The following is an 18,127-nucleotide window of genomic DNA, read 5'->3' on the forward strand; positions in this document are numbered from 1 at the left end:
ACTGGTTCCAAATTGGGAAAGGAGTACTTCAAGGCTGTATATTGTCACCCTGCTTATTTAACTTATATGCAGAGTACATCATGAGAAATTCTGGACTGGATGAAGCACAAGCTGGAATCAAGATTGCTGGGAGAAATATCAATAACCTCAGATATGCAGATGACACCACATTTATGGCAGAAACTGAAGAAGAACTAAAGAGCCTCTTGATGAAAGTGAAAGAGGAGAGTGAAAAAGTTGGCTTTAAGCTCAACATTCAGAAAACTAAGATCATGTCATCTGGTCCCATCACTTCATAACAAATAGATGGGGAAACAATGGAAACAGGGACAGACTTTATTTTGAGGGGCTCCAAAATCCCTGCAGATGGTAATTGCAGCCATAAAATTCAAAGATGCTTGCTCCTTGAAAGAAAAGTTGTGACCAACCTAGATAGCATATTAAAAAGCAGAGACATTACTTTGCCAACAAAGTCCATCTAGTCAAAGCTATAGTTTTTCCAGTAGTCATGTATGGATGTGAGAGTCGGACTATAAAGAAAGCTGAGCACCGAAGAATTGATGCTTTTGAACTGTGATGTTGCAGAAGACTCTTGAGAGTCCCTTGGACAGCAAGAAGATCAAACCAGTCCATCCTAAAGGAAATCAGGCCTGAATATTCATTGGAAGGATGATGCTGAAGCTGAAACTCCAATACTTTGGCCACCTGGTGCGAAGAACTGACTCATTTGCAAAGCCCCTGATGCTGGGAAAGATTGAAGGCAGGAGAAGGGGAGGACAGAGGATGAGATGGTTGGATGGCATCACCAACTCAACAGGTATGAATTTGAGTAAGCTCCAGGAGTTGGTGATGGACAGGGAAGCCTGGCATTCTGCAGTCCATGGGGTCGCAAAGAGTTGGACATGACTGAGCAACTGAACTGACCTGAACTGATCAATCTAATAATCTGTTCTAATCCTCTGAAGTTGTTGAGAAAAATGCAACAGAGATCTGAAGAAAACAACTTGACATATATTTTTAAATTTTAGCTTAATGTTTAGCTGTAAACACAAGCATTTAATTGCATGAACTGGTAACAGCCGACATAATAGAAAGTGAAAGTGTTAGCTGCTCAATAGTTGTCCAACTCTTTGCAACCCCGGGGACTATAGCCCGCCAGGCTCCTCTCTCCATGGGATTATCCAGGCAAGAATCCTGGAGTGGTAAGTCACTCCCTTCTCCAGCAGGATAAAAAGAACAAGCTCAATTCTTTTCCCTAGGAAGGTGGAGAACGGTGCAGTGGCCACCCCCACTGCCCTTGCTCACCATAGGTTTAACTGAATGAGTGATCTGTGACAGAGTGCATCTGGAACTTATCTCAGGAGCGTTGATCTGTGTCTCTAGAGGCACGAGTCAATTGCTTATAATAAATAGCTCAGCACAGACTAGGGATATACCCTTCACATAGACCAGGCTTATATTTATCTTGATAGCACTTTATCTTTCTGATTCCTGGGACCAACCTCCCCCAACTTCATATAAGGGAACACTGTACCTTCCGCATTTGATTAGGCCTATAACTCCCACCTGTCCCGTTGACCACAGGGAGGTCCATGACCAAGGACCAGGCTACTAGAGCGATGCCTGCTAGCTCTAGCAATTGGTCCAGGAGTGAGCAACTGCCCAAAGGGGAGCCTTTCTTTTGCAGAGACTCCCCAACCTTTTTCTCCACAACCAGAGAGAAAGAGTTCTTTCTCCTTTGGCATTGCTAAGCCTTCCCCAGGGACTGTCCTGTAACTCTGGTGCTACTAACGGTCATCTCCATTCAAGGGGCCATCTGAAGTGACAGAGAATGCAACTGCACCAAAGAACCCAAGACTTGAGGCAGAGAAATGGAAAGACAGTCCTTATACTCCCAGTTCTGGATCCAAACGATTCTGAGGACAACCCCACCCCTTTTTTCCATATAGCAAGAGATGGCAAATTCCCCTTTTTGGATAAACATATTTGATATCAGTTTCTGTCATTGCCACCCAAGGCATTCTGACAAATGCACCTATATGTCCAACAGGATTGGTTAAGCAAACCATAGTCTCAAAATTGTGTGGCCATTAAAATTGTCTTACCAAAGTGTAACTCTATAAAAATTAAATGAATAGATGGCATGCAAAGATGATCTGGTATATTAAGTGAAAAAACTGGTTATAAAACAATATTGATAAAATAGATAAGCAACAAGGACCTACTGTAAAGCACAGGGAACTATATTCAATCTTTTAATAACCTATAATATGAAAGAATATATTTACATGTATATAAAACTAAATCACCTTTCTGTATACCTGAAACATGGCTAATCAACAACCTGTCAAAAAAAATTCACAATATCAACTAATTATTTTCAAAATAGGTAGATAAATAAAGATAACATTTTATAGAGGTTTTTTTTTCCCTGAATATTAGGATATATGATCTTTTAAATCGCTTTCCTTATAATTTTTACTTTAGAATAAGAAATATTACACTAAAAAGCAAGCCTTTGGGTCTCTTTTTTTTTACAGGTCTATGTACAAATTAAAACAATCACCCACAGATTCACTTTGAGTTTTACCATGTCCCTTTATTTCTAAATAAGTTTCCTTTAACATGGTGACACATTGTCCCGTTTCTTTTTCAAACATTGGGACTTTAAAAGATGACATTTATAAGGATGGTAAATAATCAGCACCTTCCACCTTCATAGTTTATGGCTTTGGGGCTAGTACAGCAATGCACAAAGGAAACATTTTGATCTAAATGAAATACTCAATAACTTTCTAATTATCTTTCTCCATAGTAACACATATAAAATATGAAAAATATGTTTATTCAAGCTTTCTTCTCCTCTTTCATAAATATTTCAAAAGGCCATAAGTGTGTTTTATCCCTCTTTAAAAATTTCACCCTGTAGATGGGGTTTTATCTGGGGGTTTGCACCAATAACTTGACTTTGTTACTGCATTCCTGATAAAAAGCACTAATAGCTTAAAATGTTTCTTTATTGAATTTTTTTTCTCATCAAAATGACTCTGAAAGGTTTTGGAAGGCATTTCTAAAATAGTATCATATATGAAAAATCAACTTTTTATTAGATTTCAGACCATTGCAGAATCCCATGGACTTCTTCTCTAGTATAATTTAACCTCTTCGTTCAAGAACTGAAGAGCTGGAGTGTAGTTTAATAGGTAGATTTAGAGACTTCTGTGCCTCCAGTAAACCTCATTTCATCAAAACAATAGCTATAATTAATATTTATGATTCTGCCTTTCACCTCAAAGGACTTCACAAAGTTTTACCATAGCACTCATGACACTCACTAATGATGTACTGCTCAGTCCAGTAGAGAAATTTACCACCACCTCAAGTTTACTCCGGAGAAGGCAATGGCACCCCACTCCAGTACTGTTGCCTGGAAAATCCCATGGATGGAGGAGCCTGGTGGGCTGCAGTCCATGGGGTCGCTGAGGGTCGGATATGACTGAGCGACTTCACTTTCACTTTTCACTTTCATGCTTTGGAGAAGGAAATGGCAACCCACTCTAGTGTTCTTGCCTGGAGAATCCCAGGGATGGGGGAGCCTGGTGGACTGCTGTTTATGGGGTTGCACAGAGTCGGACACGACTGCAGCGACTTAGCAGCAGCAGCAGCAGCAGCAAGTTTACTCTGTAATGATGTGGCTACAAAGAATTGGTGGTGGTGACTTAACCAATTCAACTCCCCATCAGCAAAAGAATGACTCAAGTAGAGGACATCAATCAGCCTGATTCCCCAAAGCCCACGAGATCACATGTTTTCAGTATGTCCTACTTTGATGTCATACAGGGGAAAGGTAGGCACGTAACATCCTGGGAGCCTCTGGCCTCAGTCTTATACACGACTTCTCACCTGACACCTCCCTATTCCCCACCCCACCCTCCGTGAATGATTTTTATGTATTTTCAGCATTGTCTTTTTACAAAAGAAAGAAGGAAGCAAGGAAGAGCAGGTCAAAGGGAGGGAGGAAGGAAGGAAAGGAGAGAGGAGGAAGAAAGGCTATGTGACAGAAACGGTACGTAGTCCACGAAGTCCGAAGTATTTATTATCCAGTCATTTGCAGAAAAAGTTTGACTCCCTGGGAGTCTAAGGCACATGAAAAAAAGTCCATCTGTAAAACTTTTGCATTTCAAGCTATAAACATGGTCTAACATTCATGAGCACGTCACTCAGGACCCTGGGCTTACTGCACACATAAATATACTCTGCTGGAGCCCATTTCAGGTATCACTGGCCTTTTTTTAGGAGTCAGCATATTGCTCTGGATGAGGGGATACAGACATAACGAAGACTAAGTTCATGCACCAACATGCACATAGGAACACTACACACACACGTAGGAGATTCATCCACCACTGGGATTGTCAAATACTCCTGCCTGGTTACAAGGCCACATAAGAGCAGCTCTGAAAGGAAGGAATAAAAAGGGACAGAAAGCCAGCTGCTGCTGCACATCTGGGAGACCTGCAAGCAAGACTAAGCCCACTTAGGTCATCACTGGACCAGAGAGACTGCCAGCGAAACAACAGCATGGCTGTCCAGCTGCACGTCTTCTGTCTAGCTTTCAAGCTAGGTTTATCAGCTATTTATCTAATAGTTATTCACAAGTCCTGCCTATCCTTACCAACAGTGAAGATAGATTATTAGGTCCCAAATATATTAGTAACAAATGTTTTTCGTTTGAGGCATTGTGCTAAGTGTTCTACATACATTATGTCCTTTAAGCCTCCAATAGGACAGACACCACTATCCTCATTTTACAAGGGCTGTTAGTGGCACACCCCACATAATGGAAACCATCTGAAGTAAGTTTAGCGAGTCCCAGGGGAACAGTTGCTAATTCACGTCAATCTTCCTGCCAAGTTCATTGGACATAGATCCCATGCAACAAATTTTCCATCAAGAATCCCGACCAGTATTGGAAATTGAATGTGATAAAATTTCGAAATTTTTCTCTGCTATCCCTATCTTTGGAAAAAGAGAGTTTAAAAACAAAAAAGCCTACCTAACCACAAAAATATGGTGAAAATGCTATGTGCATCCTGATTTAAAAGCCCATGCTCCTCTAATCCCCCCAATGGTGATGTGAGCAGATGGTTAAAGGTGAATAGAAGCCAGAAGAAACTGAATTAAAACAGGACCAGAACTAAAATACTGACATTTCTTCCACACTTTAAAGGGACACAAGATCCACAGTTTGTGAGTCTGAGTGAACACCCGCTGGCCCAGCCAGTTTCTGCTGCTTCTCCTATGCAGACACATTCACGTTCACTAGCGTGTTTGTCACACATCTTTTTTATTATTTATTTTAATTGGAGGATAATTACAATATTGTGATGGTTTCTGCCATACATCAACATGAGTCAGCCACAGGTATACATGTGTTCCCCTCATACTGAACCCCGCCCACCCCTCACCCACCCCCTCACCACACCCCTCATCATGCATCTGAACAGCACCCAGCATTCTGAAAGTGCGGTCCATTTCTGACCCTGGCATATTAAGTGAGTCTGTTCCTCTCCATATACAGGGTATGCTGCCCTAACATGGTATCGACTATGGTGTTTGACCTGTTTTGAGCTGCTGGATAACTTTTTGGTTTTCATGGGGAATTCAGACAGAGACAAGAGCTTTTTCAGTGACATGGGAGTTCTAGGGGTTAGCTCCCCAATTCTTACTTAATTCACAATTTAGGTGTTCGAGGAAACTCAGAGCAATAGGAATTCTCAACTTTTAGAATCAATGCTGTGCTCTGCTCAGTCGCTGCAGTCGTGTCTGACTCTGTACAACCCCACGGATCATAGCCCACCAGGCTCCTCTGTCCATGGAATTCTCCAGGCAAAATACTGGAGTGGGTTGCCATGCCCTCCTCCAGGGTATCTTTCCGACCCAGGGATTGAACCCAGGTTTCCTGCATCTCCAGTGCTGCAGGTGAGCCATTGGGAAAGCCCTTGAATTAATGCTACACCACTCAAGAAAAACTTTTTGAAAAAGAAAAGAGAAAACAGATTTCCCCCACTTTCTTGCTCACTCCAGTTGGAGCTTCCCACTGAAGCCACCCAGCATACACAGCGTCTTCCTTCACAAGACCAGGAGAGATAACTGTTTTGCCTAGTTCATAGAAACAAACACAAAATCAGACAAAACGAGAAGACAGAGCAGTCTGCTCCAAACAAAAGAAGAAGATAAGACTCCAGGAAAAAAAAAAAAAAAAAAACCTCTAATGAAACAAAGTAACTCATCTGATAAACATTTTAAACCAATGATCATAAAGATGCTCACTGAACTTGGGAGAACAATGGAGGTACAAAGAGGAAACATTTTAAAAAATCAGAGCTGAAGGACGCAATATGTAAAATAGAAATACACCGACTGAGGGAATTCATAGCAAATTAGATGATACAAAAGAATGCATAAGTGACCTGGAAGACAAGATAGTGGAAATCACCTAATTAAAAGAGCAAAAAGAAAAATAAATTTTTAAAACTGAAGATGGTTTAAGAGACCTCGGAGACAACATAAGAATGTACCAATGTTTGCATTATAGGGGTCCCAGAAGGAGAAGGGGTAGAAAACATATTTTATGGAAGAGTAGCTGAAAAACTCCCTAACCTTGGAAAAGAAACATGATAATCCAGAACCTATGTGATGCAGCAAAGCAGTTTTAAGAGGGAAGTTTATAGTGATACCAGCTTCCCTCAAGAAATGAAAAATTTCAAATAAGCAACCTAACTTTACACCCAAAGGAACTAGAGAAAAAAAAAACAACAAAAGCAAAATTTCAGAATTAGTAGAGGAAAGGAAATAATACAGATCAGAGCAGAAATAAATTAAACAGGAAAGACCAATGAAACTGAGTTAATTCTTTAAAAAGGTAAACATAATTGATAAAATGTGAACAAAAATAGGCAGACTCATCAATTTAAAAAGATAGAGGGCTCAACTAAATAAAGTTAGAAACAGAAGTTTCAACTGATATCACAAAAATGCAAACTATCATTAAAGATATGATATGCCAGCAAATTGGACATCCTAGAAGAAATAAATTTCTAGAAAAAAAAATCTTTCAAGACTGAATCAAAAAAAAAAATAGAAAGCTGAACATACTGATTACTAGTAATTACATTGAATTAGTAGTCAAAAAACCCCAAAAAATCAAAAGTCCAAGATCAGACAGCTTCACAGGGAAATTATATCAAATATTTAAAGTAGAGTAACATCTATCCTTCTCAAACCTTTCCAAACAACTGAAGAGGAGTGAACACATTTAATCAGATATTAATTATCTCACAAAAAGAAGGAAAAAGAAGAAACCCTGTTTGTATATAACTGCTTAAATCTGAGATATTTCATATGTTCCCATTACCACACTAACTTTGCATTAGTTTTAAGTGTATTGTACAAACGTGTATTATTTTTAAGACAGGGAAAGAAACAAGTACAATAAAATGGATACTATCTCTTATATACAAAGTTTTCATCTGTATTTAATGCTGTATTTTAATCTTACATTCTAACAATTTTCTGGTGGAGAATCTGCCCACTGAATTATTGAAGTTCCTAATGATAAGTATAATATTCAACTTAAGGAGATGAAAATAAAAGGCACAGAGCAATAGTCTTTTCAGTGTGACAGATTTAAAGGTACTTTCAAATGCCTCATCAGAAGAATCTAAGCCTAAATTCAGTTATGTCATTTTTATATCTACAATTCCTTAAGCCTTGAAAGTTTTTTTTTTTAATTTTAAAATCTTTAATTCTTACATGCGTTCCCAAACATGAACCCCCCTCCCACCTCCCTCCCCATAACATCTCTCTGGGTCATCCCCATGCACCAGCCCCAAGCATGCTGCATCCTGCGTCAGACATAGACTGGCGATTCGATTCTTACATGATAGTATACATGTTAGAATGCCATTCTCCCAAATCATCCCACCCTCTCCCTCTCCCTCTGAGTCCAAAAGTCCGTTATACACATCTGTGTCTTTTTTGCTGTCTTGCATACAGGGTCGTCATTGCCATCTTTCTAAATTCCATATATATGTGTTAGTACACTGTATTGGTGTTTTTCTTTCTGGCTTACTTCACTCTGTATAATCAGCTCCAGTTTCATCCATCTCATCAGAACGGATTCAAATGAATTCTTTTTAACAGCTGAGTAATACTCCATTGTGTATATGTACCACAGCTTTCTTATCCATTCATCTGCTGATAGACATCTAGGTTGTTTCCATGTCCTGGCTATTATAAACAGTGCTGCGATGAACATTGGGGTACATGTGTCTCTTTCAATTCTGGTTTCCTCGGTGTGTATGCCCAGCAGTGGGATTGCTGGGTCATAAGGTAGTTCTATTTGCAATTTTTAAAGGAATCTCCACACTGTTCTCCATAGTGGCTGTACTAGTTTGCATTCCCACCAACAGTGTAGGAGGGTTCCCTTTTCTCCACACCCTCTCCAGCATTTATTGCTTGCAGATTTTTGGATCGCAGCCATTCTGACTATTAACAGGCTATATTTCAGGTCAGAAATATTAATACTACATTTTAACCATTTGTTCAGTTCAGTTCAGTCACTCACTCAGTTGTGTCTGACTCTTTGTGACCCCATGGACTGCAGCACGCCAGGCTTCCCTGTCCATCACCAACTCCCAGAGCCTGCTCAAACTCATGTCCATTGAGCCAGTGATGTCATTCAACCATCTCATCCTCTATCATCCCCTTCTCCTCCTGCTTTCAATCTTTCCCAGCATCAGGGGCTTTTCCAAAAAGTCAGTTCTTTGCATCAAGTGGCCAAAAGTATTAGAGTTTCAGCTTCAGCATCAGTCCATCCAATGAACACCCAGGACTGATCTCCTTTAGGATGGGCTGGTTAAATTTCCTTGCTGTCCAAGGGACTCTCAAGAGTCTTCTCCAACACCACAGTTCAAAAGCATCAATTCTTTGGCGCTCAGCTTTCTTTTGAACTGTGGTGTTGGAGAAGACTCTTAAGGGTCCCTTGGACTGCAAGGAGATCCAACCAGTCCATTCTGAAGGAGATCAGTCCTGGGATTTCTTTGGAAGGAATGATGCTAAAGCTGAAACTCCAGTACTTTGGCCACCTCATGCCATGAGTTGACTCACTGGAAAAGACTCCGATGCTGGGAGGGATTGGGGGCAGGAGGAGAAGGGGACGACAGAGGATAAGATGGCTGGATGGCATCACTGACTCAATGGACGTGAGTCTGAGTGAACTCCAGGAGTTGGTGATGGACAGGGAGGCCTGGCGTGCTGTGATTCATGGGGTCGCAAAGAGTTGGACCAGCTGAGCGACTGAACTGACAGACTGACAGCTTTCTTTATAGTCCAACTCTCACATCCATACATGACTACTGGAAAAACCATAGCTTTGACTATATGGACCTTTGTTGGCAAGGTAATGTCTCTGCTTTTTAATATGCTGTCTAGGTTGGTCATAGCTTTTCTTCCAAGGAGTAAGCGTCTTTGAATTTCATGGCTGCACTCACCATCTGCAGTGATTTTGGAGCCCCCCAAAATAAAGTCTGTCCCTGTTTCCATTATTTGCCCATCTATTTGCCATGAAGTGATGGGACCAGATGCCATGATCTTTGTTTTCTGAATGTTGAGTTTTAAGCCAACTTTTTCACTGTCCTCTTCCACTTTCATCAAGAGGTTCTTTATTCTTCTTTGCTTTCTGCCATAAGGGTGGTCATCTGCATATCTGAGGTAACCACTTGTAGTCACTCTTTAATTTTTTTCTAGTGTATCCCATATTGCTTTATTAGATTGTGCATATACCTTAATAAGTAAAGTCTGCCTGGTCTAAGCCACAACCAAATGGATTGCAATTACAAACCAATGAAGAAAAATAAATCCACTTCAGTCAGAATTTAGTATGATTATGTCAAGCCTCAATCAACATCAATATACCAATTTGATGGCTGCTCTAATAATCAGAAAAGTATATTTCTGTTTCAGGTACTTGTGAGATTTTTCCACATATACTTTTTTCCGTAATGCTTTTTCAAAAATAAGTCTATATGGTTTTCCCAAAGAGGTGTAAGAAAGATAGTCTTCCGATATATTAGTCAGAACAAAGCCAAAAGCAGCTCTGTATACTTCATATGGTAAAATCACCTATTTCAAGTTTAAAAATATGGTCAAGTTGATCTTTCACATTTGTAATTCAGTGGTAGTATTTATACAATAACTTGAGCATGGGGAGTGAAATAGTGTGTGAGTACAATAGTGTGTGAGTACATCTAAATTTTAAAAAAACTTTTACCTTCCTGGCTTTACAAAAGAAGAATAATTCTCAGGTGAGTAAAATCACTCATTATCACATAACATCTATGTGGTGGAAACAGATTTGAACTCATGTTGAATCAGGAAAAACAATCCCTTTTTGACTACATACAGACGATGCCCCAACCGTCCAAGAGCCAGCTGCTCCCTTAAAATATAATGTTTTCTAATCTAAATAAATCTCTAACTTGGTGGATCTACTTTCTTTTCCTGGGTCAGTTCCTTTAACACCATCCTAATTCTGAACTCGTAGCTTTTCCAGGGACTCCAAGCTTTTCACAAAGAACGGCAGCTGCCGTGGGAGTGGGGCACCCAGGCAGTCTGCAGGGGTCTCCATCCACGTGACTATTTCCTGCACTGACACAGTGCCATAGGCGCAAAGGCAACAACCCTCATTAAACAGCTATAACTAAAGAGAATCAAATTCACACGATTCCCAGTCAGAACTATATACTAAGTGAGTCATCGAAGCTGAAAGCACTGGAAGAGAAAAATTCATCACAAAGGAAGTACTATCTTTTAAAAATTAGATTTATCTATGTATCTAATCTGAAGTCTATTACATCCCAGCATCTGCTCCATGGTTTCATCATGAATCCTCGGCTGGCTCAAAAGCCTCAAATTGGTAACAATCCAAATCCATTAACAGGAGAATGGATTAAAATTTATGGCATATTTATACTGTGGAATATTATGCAACTACTGGCAAAAAAAAAAAAAAACCAGATGAATCTTACATAATGTTGAGCAAAGACAGAAAATCAGAATAGTAATTCATTGTGATATTCTTGACACAAAGTTAAAAGCAGGCAAACTAAACAATGGAAGAGCAAGAAAGAAAAGAAAGGAAATGATTACCATGAAGTTACAATGGTGGTTGCCCTTTGGTTGCAGGAAGAGGACTGCAATTCCATAAGGACCCATAGGAGGGTGGGATGGAGGTTCAGGTGTTGGTAATGCTCTATTTCTTGAGTCGTTTGGTTGTTACATGGAAATTCAATCTTTCACCTTTTATTAACACATACATAGGTGCTATGCTCTTTCATGAAAGTTATTTTATATTTCACACTGCAAATTGCTTAATTTTCCAAACTGCAGGACTGTCTTCCCATATTTTGATTCTATAAAGCTATGAAAAGGAAAGAAAAAGAAGTACATTACTAAAAATATTCCCAAGGCAAAGACAATGAACTGTGCCTCTGTTCTCTCCTCTAGATTCTAAGTTGCATCTGGGCTCATGGTTGCAATTCTTAACCCACGATGGACGTTAAATAAATATTTGATGATGTTGAGTGCTTAAGTGATGATTTATGTAAATATCAGGACCTGCTGCACAGCACATATTCTCGTGGCATAGTTTTAAACTGACCAGAGGTATCTCACTCTGGTGTGTCTGAGATGAAGTGTAAAATATAAGAAAGTCCCATTAACTTGTCAAGTTGACAGAGTTCGGGAGTTTATTTAGCTGTGGCAAAGCCACTGTTTGCAAAATGAGCATCCTATATGGTCAGTGGGTCTGCAAACTGGCACATTTAGGAAGAGCAACTTGGAAATATTCATCAAAAGCCTTCATAATAATATCTTTTGATATTATGTTTCGAAGAATCTTTAAAAAGTGGTCACGGAGTTTGTATGCCAACATTTAACTACAAGGATGTTTGGGTTAGCACTGTTTGCCAGAGTGAAAAATAGGAAGAAACAGAAATGTCCAGTGATATGGTAGTTGCCAAATAGATTGTGGTTGCCCCTTCAGTGGAATTCCATGCAGCCGTTAAAACTGATGTCACAGAGAACAATTTTAAAACATGAAAATATTCATAATATACTGTTATTTTTAAAATCCTGTTACAGAGCTCTGTGAATAATTTTAGATAAATGATAGATGGATGAATGGATGGATAGATAGATAGAACCAAACCACTCCCAAATTTAGTAGCCAAAACAACTAGTTTATTCTGTTTCTTTTTATTGGTTGCCTGAGATGACAGGCCTAAACAAGCAATTCTTGTGTTACTCTCAATTTGGAGAATACTACATCCCCTGGAGGAGGAAATGACACCCACTTTTCTTACCTAGAAAATTCCATGGACAGAGGAGCCTGGCAGGGCTCCAGAGGGTCTCAAAGAGCTGGACACGACTGAGCAACCGAACATGCACGCATGCACACACACGCACAGGCAACCAACTCATCTTGCTGTGCTCAGGACTTTCTCAGTTGTAGCTCAGGACGTCCATGTCCAGGATACTCTCCTAAGTCCTGGACAAACTGGGACAGTTAGTCTCAGACTAGCTGCCAAAGATGTACACCCAAAATGACAACAATGACTCTAGGTGATGAGGTTATGGGTGAAATGTGTTTTCTTTTATATGACTTTTCTATATTTTCTATATTATATGATATGCTTTGAAAACAAAAATGAAATTTTAAACTAAAACTCTATTTATAACCATTTAAATTCAGCAGCCAGTTGAGGTTTTCTTTTGTACCACATTAGAAAGAAAGTGAATGGTACAAATAAGACTGTCTGGAAGATGTTTAAGACCTTCCAGTCTGGGTCAGTAGTTCCAAGTCTTGTTTCCTGCCCCACCCAAGTGCAGGTATGACACACTCCCATCAGTAATCCACTCACCTGGCAGCGATTCTAAACCAGGTGCAAGAGGGTGGAGGACTGTCAGGTTCAAAAAGCCCCCAAATTAAGTCCAATATGTTCTGGCTCATGTCTGTTTAGCAACAATTAAAAGCATTTTATAGTCAGTTTTATCTATTTTTTATATTAAAAGTTTTAAAGTAGGTCTTACTATTCATATCAAAGCTCTTCCTTCTTAGTTTAAACTCTTAGTTTAAATTTATGAAATTTTACTCTACTTAATGCAGTAGCACATTCATTCTAAGAATCATGTCCCATAATACAAGATTAAAGAAAAAGGTAATGTCTTAGGTAGACTGGACTGAGAGATTCTGATGTCTCTTTCATATGGTCTAGCATTCTTACTATATACAGTCTTCTTTCATCAGTTTGAAATTATCCTGTTTGTGTTATTCATGAGCTAAGCAGCCACAGGCTAGACTTGTTTCCTTTCTATAATGAATGTTCTTTTAAGTCAAATCAGTACAACTTGTTGATGACATAGGTGCAGAAATAGAGATAATAACCTAGCATAATCCTCTCTTAGCAACAGCTTTCAGCCTTGTTTCTCTCTCCTTCTCTCTGAATTATGTGCGCACACACATATACACACACAATTTTGTTTTCTGGAAACTTGACTTTCCACATGAAGACTTCTGCCGTAAGAGATTCTCTAACATCTTAAGATGAATGCAGTAAGAAGTGAAAGATAAGCTGTGATGAGGAGGAATTAAAACAGGCATAATATTCTGAAACTCTACCAGTGAAACCAGAGAACTAACCATTTTACAGAATGAGCAAAGTGTGATCTGTTCAGAATCAGGTATTTCTCATCTTCTGCCAGCAAGTCCACATACAATCACTGCATGTCAATAATTTAAAAACTAACAGCAATGTTGTTCCTTACTAGCAAGGCCATGCAAGTCTTACCTCTGTGGCAAAGACATATTCAACATTTAAAAATGGATGGTTCTCTTCTCCAAGCTTCATGAAAGAATTTCACTCCAGATGCACTGTTGGTTTCACTGGGGTTATATCCTTATTGCCCAGGCAATAAAAGGTTAAATTAGAAAATGGGTATTATTTTAAGTTGACCCTCCCTCTTGGAGTTTTATTTTACACTGCCCTCTCTTATGGATTTGATTTCCGCTAATACGGAAAACAGGTCCTAGCGCTCTGGAAAGGAGCAAACGGAGGAAAGGTATCCCCTTCCGTGTGGGCTTTGGCAGAATAGACTGGGCTTGCTCAGGCCTGGCCCCTCAACCACCTAAGGTCTCTGATTTGAATCCCCTGCAGTTTGCTATGACCATAACGAGGTCTTAAGAATGGGGAAAACAACACTTTCAAAAGCAAGGAACACTTTTGCTTTGTTTCACAAAAACCTTCTGAACAGCTCTCAGTGAATTAGCCTTATCCCTTTCCAGGTGGTGGTGGTGGCTCAGATGATAGAGAATCTGCCTGCAATGCAGGAGACCGGGGTTCAATCCTTGGGTGGGGAAGATCACCTGGAGAAGGGAACGGCAACCCACGCCAGTATTCCTGAATTCCACAGAGGAGCCTAGAGGGCTACAGTCCATGGAGTTGCGACAAGTCAGACATGACGGAGCAACTAACCCTAACATTTTCCAGGTGGTGGGTTGACACATTGGAGGGGAGGGCAGTTGAGCCCTAAACTGAGCCATTTTATGACGCTTATCCTATATGCCCTTAAACTTTGGGTCATGTGAATTACATATAAGTAGGACTCAGACTGTGAAAGGTGATACCAAGTCAGTAGAGAGGAGAAGGGCAAAATGTTGGTTTCCTTTATAAGAGACTTTCAAAGTAAGTGTTATTTTCTTGGATTGAGCTTCTATATCTCGAGATATTTCAAGACACATACAGCTGGGCGTCCCTCCACACACACCCCCACCCCCACCCCCAGCCCACCATATTAGTAGATTCCACATCCTTGGATTCAACCAACCATGGATGATCCTATAGATGCTGAACCCTGATGCAGAGGGCCAACTGTTCTAGGGCATTTTATAGAAGGGACTCGAGCACCTGGGAATTTTTATGGTTGGGGGGTGGGCAGGATTGGCAGGGAGAGAGCTAGGGGGTGGTCCTGGAACCAATTCCCCCCACTCCATCCCCTGCTGCAATACTGAGGGATCATTTTATTTGCTGTTTTGCAGGATCATATGACTTCAGAATTGAAAAAGATCTTATAGATAGCCTGTATCAGTAATTCACAACAGATGCACGAAGGAATCATTAGGTGAGCTTGGTCAAAATACAGATGCTCAGGGGCCAGGACATCTATGTTTTGAACAAGCTCCATCCCAACATTTGAGACTGGCTAGTCTAGCCTCAGGTCCTGTCTCCTGCAGGCACCTTCATACATTTAGTGAGAGACCATTCCTCACTGGCTCTCCAGAACAATTCAAGAAATGTGAAATAATATTGGACAGCTGGTAAATAGTGGAAGTTCACAAAGTAATCCAATGTGCAGGATATGTCTTTCTTCCTATGTATCTATATGCCTAACGAGATCTTCTTGATATCAGTAAACAAATAGAAAATTATTCTTTAAGTAAACAGAAATGTATGAATTGCTTTATTTTTACTTTCGTTACATGAGAACTTGTTCCCTGATCAGGTTTGCTAAGCATGCCATACTTGGATAAATAGCAAGATTTGTGAAAATCATCCAGGCTTTCTTTTATGTACTACACACTTTTAATCAATTTCGATATCCTAACTTATGTAAATCAGAACAGGAGAATCCTAAACATTTTGATAATTGCCCAATTATCCTTTCCACCTGTGGATAATGATTAGCATTTGATATTTAATTTTAATAAAGATATATGTTACTCAACTGACTATAGTTTTTGACTATGTTAAGCCTTGTATCAATTCTGAAAAATATGAGAATTAAATTTTTGTTATGTAAATTAGCAATTATTTAACTTAATCAATGTGAATTTAAACACACAGAACATGTGTTTTGTGGTTAGTACTTGCTGATCTGACAAGAGCTGTTAATCATTTCAGCAGAAAGCCCATCTGTGCATCTCTGAGCTGAAAGTTTTCATTACCATTTATGATCTGGCCTCCACTCACTCTTTCCAAAACAACAAACTCCCCCTCCACCCCCCTCATTGTAACACTGCCTTTCCAGCGTTCAAAGGCCACATACATACTTTGAGAAGAATGTGATTATACAACACTGACACTTGACTACCTCTTCTTTTGACAATCTATAAAAGTCTTATGAACTTTTGTTGCTTTTATTTGGAATAAATACAGTAAAAGTCCATAGGAGAACCACAACTGACTTTTCCAGGGATTCAGTAATATTGCAGATTAAATCACATCCCCAGGGGCTGCAGGCATGTAAAGTGAGCTCTCTCATTGTGACGCTGGAACCCAGTAACATGGGTGTTTTCTCATCTCTGGACAATAGGTCACAATGGAATTCTACTGTCTCAGCACTGGTTGCCTTATACGACAAGTCCTGGTTAAGCACTGGCTTAGAGCTGAGCCTGATTTTCCTGACCATTAGCTCTTTAGGTCTGCCTTTAGAGCTGTGGACCGGGAGATCATAGAAGCCTGCAAAAGAGCAGTCTATTTTCTTTTTTTGTATAACATCCATACAGGACACAAAGTCCCCTCAGACTTCTGCCTCCTCCTGTCCTTCAAAGTAACCTAAGAAATGACAGCCTAGTGTAACCAGCTAAGCTCTGCTAATAACCAAGGAGCAGCCCCAGAAGAATGTGCTTTCCTACTGGTGGTTTGGTTTTCTAATTGTGACCTCCTAGAGATGCTGCCTCAGCTTCTGGTGTCCCACGTGGAATCCTGACACTAAACCTGGGTTCATGGGCCAAACAGTAGGGAGGGAAGCACCATATGAGGTGAGTTACAGATGCCCTGCAATATCCCTCAGTCATAACCCCTGCCCTGGTGTTACATGTTGTCTTCCTTAGTGAGGAAATCTGGAGAAATTCTTTCAAAAGTGCTATCACTGAGTAGTGCCCAGTGGAAAAAAGTATGGAGATTTCTCAAAAATTAGCACTTCTGGGCATTTTTATCCAACGAATTTGTTGTTGTTCGGTCGCTAAGTCGTGTTTGACTCTTTGCAACCCTGTGGACTGTAGCCCACCAGGCTCCTCTGTCCATGGGGTTCTCCTGGCAAGAATACTAGAGTGGGTTGCATTTCCTTCTCCTGGGGATCTTCCTGGACCAGGATTTGAACCTGCATCTCCCGCACTGGCAGGCAGATATTTTTACCATTGAGCCACCAGGGAAGCCCATTCAAAGAATACAAAAACACTAATTTGAAAAGATACACGCACCCCTATGTCTATTGTAGCATCATTAGCATAATTTACAATAGCCAAGATATGGAAACAACCTAACAATGGATGAATGGATAAAGGAGATGTGCATATATGTGTGTGTGTGTGTATATAGATGCACATATATGCATATATAAAATCTTGAAGCAGTTAATTATTAAGAGGTCAACAGGAAGAGAATAACATAAAACAATTCTAAGCCAAGGCAATAATATAAATAATTAAACTATTAAAATGCATAGAGGTAGGAGGTCAAGACAATTTAATGGAAGAAGAATTGTCTGTTCAACAAATAGGCTAAAACAACTGAAAATCCACAAGCAAAATAAGAATCTGGACTCCTAACTTTACATCATACACAAAAACTAACTCAAAGTGAATCATACACTTAAATGAAAGTTCTAAAATTATAAAACTCTTAGAAGAAAATTCAGCAATAAATTTCTGTGATATTGGGTTAGGCAATGATTTCTTAGATATGATACCAAACGCACAAACTGTCAAACAGAAGGTTGTTAAGTCAGACTAACCCAAAATGAAAAGCATTTGAATTTCAAAGGACACCATCAAGAAAATGAAAAGGCAACCCACAGACTGAAAGAAAATATTTGCAAACCATATATCTGATAAGGGACTTAGACTACATAAAGAATTCTTACAACACAATAATTATGAGACCCATGAAGCCTGTAGCCCACCAGGCTCCTCTGTTTGTGGAATTCTCCAGGCAAGAATACCAGAGTGGGTAGCCATTCTCTTCTCCAGGGGATCTTCCTGACCAAGGGATCAAACTCAGGTCTCCCT

This window comes from Ovis canadensis, chromosome 17 (assembly GCF_042477335.2).
Source record: "Ovis canadensis isolate MfBH-ARS-UI-01 breed Bighorn chromosome 17, ARS-UI_OviCan_v2, whole genome shotgun sequence".
Lineage (NCBI taxonomy): Eukaryota > Metazoa > Chordata > Mammalia > Artiodactyla > Bovidae > Ovis > Ovis canadensis.